Below are 3,523 nucleotides of genomic sequence, written 5' to 3' on the forward strand. Positions count from 1 at the left end.
AAAAAATCAAGAAACATATATGACACAAGAATCACACAGGAATTACGACCCAAATACGTTTGCGGCGTCAAACTCTCTGAGTCAGGAAATTATCACATCGACATGCTCTGTGCCCAATATAATTCACATGTTATAACGTGTTATGCCCACATTTGACTCATGTACATATGGTTTGTAATTTATCAATGTACAAGTTCATATAACATTATTCCAATTGGAAGTTGTAGATATATATGGTTTGTAATTTATCTGTCTGTTAAGTACAAAATAACTATGGTTTGTAATTTATCTGTCTGTTGAGTACAAAATAACCCGGAGAATAACCGGAGAATAACCTAAGAATACCCAGAGAATAACCTGAGAATACCCGGTGAATAACCTAAGAATACCCCGGGAATATCCTGTTAATACCCGGAGAATAACCGGAGAATAACCTAAGAATACCCAGAGAATAACCTGAGAATACCCGGTGAATAACCTAAGAATACCCCGGGAATAACCTGTTAATACCCCGACAATAACCTGGGAATACCCGGTGAATAACCAAAGAATACACCGGTAATATCCTGTTAATACGCCGAGAATAACCAGAGAATAACCTAAGAATACCCCGAGAATAACCTGTTAATACCCCGAGAATAACCTAAGAATACCCGGTGAATAACCTAAGAATAACCTAAGAATACCCCGGGAATAACCTGAGAATACCCTGAGAATACCCAGTGAATAACCTGAGAATACCCGGTGAATAACCTAAGAATACCCCGGGAATAACCTGAGAATAACCTGAGAATACCCTGAGAATAACTTGAGAATAACCTGTTAATACCCTGAGAATAACTTGAGAATACCCAAGAATAACCTGAGGATACCCGGTGAATAACCTAAGAATACCCCGGTAACCTAAGAATACCCCGGGAATACCCAAGAATAACCTGAGGATACCCGGTGAATAACCTAAGAATACCCCGGGAATAACCTGAGAATAACCTGAGAATACCCTGAGAATACCCTGACAATAACCTGAGAATAACTCGAGAATAACCTGAGAATACCGTAAGAATAACCTCAGAATACCCTAAGAATAACCTCATAATACCCCGAGAATAACCTAAGCATACCCCGAGAATAACCTCAGAATACCCTGATAATAACCTAACAAGATAACAATACATCAACAATATCCTAGGAATAACCTAACAAAATAACTTAAGCATCAAACAGATAATACATTTAAACAGATATATACAAAAACAATAATATATCAAACAACTTATCCCTGTAAGATAAACCTACATAAAATAACAATATATCTGTTCGATAATACATTTATTCTCAGGTTTTCTCCAAATAAACAGAAAATATATTTATTCTACACATAAACCCAATATATCAAACAAATAATACATTTATTCTCCAAATAATCTATATCTGCATATTTCATATACTATGTCTACCCTAAACCGAGGCATCTTAGCCTGTCAGTCCTGAAAATCTTTCCAGTTAATCTTGCCTTTCTGTACAAGTGTCTCCATATATTTACAAACAAATATACCGCAGTCGACGCTATTAGTTTGTGTGGTAATTCCTCTAGCTGTGCTAACATCCCATTTACTCGGGTCACTGTGGAAAGCATTCCCGACGTCCTTATGAAGATGTCTTATCTGGTAATACAAATGGTTGTTAAAAATAGTGAAATAATAAATATGAATGTAACAGTTGTTACTTAGATGAGGCTTAGAATTTTACCACGTCACGTGTGACTCCCAAATGCATTTTATTAGGCAATGAGTCATAGAATCTCCACTTGCGGTCCTTCTGGTTCCCAACAAGTAGAGTCCAATGCCTATTATTAACAATTGGAATTAAAATGACCTCTGCCCGAGCTACAGCTTCCACTGTGACGTGGGCAATAATATCTCGTAGAGGATGGTCTCTGAACCCCTGCATATACATAATAAATGAGTTTAAATAGAGCATGAACTTGTTGCATATACAAAATGGGAATTTTATTACTTTCCCAATGCGCCGGAGAGACGTACATAATTAACAAAATAATATACTAAAAATAACGTACAAATAACCTACAAATAACAACGCACAATATCCTAAAAATAATTTCAGAATAAAACAATGACAATTACCAAGACAAGTTTTCCTCTTCAATGCCCTCCTTCATCCTCTTCGCCTCCTTCTTCTTCCTCTGCTTCTTTGACTTCATTGGTTGTTTAACCTCTGTTTCCTCAGCCTCTTCTGATACTGTTCTTGAGCTCTCTTCGGCCTGCGCATGCTCCGGATCATCAAACGCCATCGCCTCACGGCTTCCAAGCTAGCGAACGAGGGAAATGTGAAACCCTAGCAGAGTAAGCGGCAAAAACGTAGAAGAAAAACCACCGGAGAGTATTTTCGAATCGTCTTCCTCGACATTCTAAAATGCGTGGTACTCGAATAGACGCGGGCTCGTACATCGGGCTGGGTCGGCTTCAGCAAGTTTTTTTCTTTTTTTTCTAAATTACGTGGACAAGTGGGTCTCATATTTTCCATTTTTGTCCGTCGGAAATATCGTCAATTCCTGTGGTGACTATCGACCGCCGTTTGTTGGCCGTAACCAACTACCATATATCGTCACTTGCTTCTTATGGTCAAAAACTATGTGCAGGTTACCCAATCTCTTTTTCAGTTATCCTGACCGAAAAAGCGCTCCTCGTTCACACTGCATTTTCCCATTCGCGAACCGACCTGGGTGCCTCTCTGTCCTAACCAGGCTGCTCCCAAATCTGCTCTGTCACACGCATGCAAGATCTTCTCCCCTGAGCCCTGACGCCCGTTACCGTCGCCGACCTACGCGATCTCGTCACCGAACTCTAGCCTGCTCCTCTCGGCATTTGACACCATTTCTCCCGCCTCCCTCAACCTTGATTCACGTAGGTAGGTTTAAGTGAGCTCTTCTTCTCCTTTGTGGCTATATAAACCCCATTTGGGGGGAGTTTTAGTGCCTGGCCGAAATTTGGAGAGTGGGGAGGTGTTGCCAAATTTTCCTCTAATCTCCTTGGTTCGATTTTACTTGCTCTGTTCATCTTCTGTGGCTTGAGTCCTTTTGAAGTTTTGTGTTTGTTTTAGAAAACCTTAAACAAGGTAATTTCATCTTCCTCCCTTAACTGTTCAATATTTTTGGGGATTGCTCAGTATTTTTGTTTGTAGACTCGGCATATTCTTGCGTTAATGCTTAATTGGCTACCGAAGTATCATTTTCTTGTTAGGTTTGTTGGGATTTGCTAGCTACGAAAAGCTCTTGGTCTACTTCTGATTTAAATATGCATCCCACGAAATTCTTATGCATTCACATTTCTAATACCTAAATCTCAATTCCTTACGTACTTGCCATTTAGTTCTTTATACATGTGTCACGTTGCCTATACTTGAGAAGTGTATTCCACCTTGTTAAGTCAAAATAAGGGTACTTTGGATGCATGTTAAATATTTGGGTGGCCTATTTGTGAAAATATAAAAATATTGGGTGCTT

This window comes from Phalaenopsis equestris, unplaced genomic scaffold, assembly GCF_001263595.1.
Source record: "Phalaenopsis equestris unplaced genomic scaffold, ASM126359v1 Scaffold000560, whole genome shotgun sequence".
Taxonomy (NCBI): domain Eukaryota; kingdom Viridiplantae; phylum Streptophyta; class Magnoliopsida; order Asparagales; family Orchidaceae; genus Phalaenopsis; species Phalaenopsis equestris.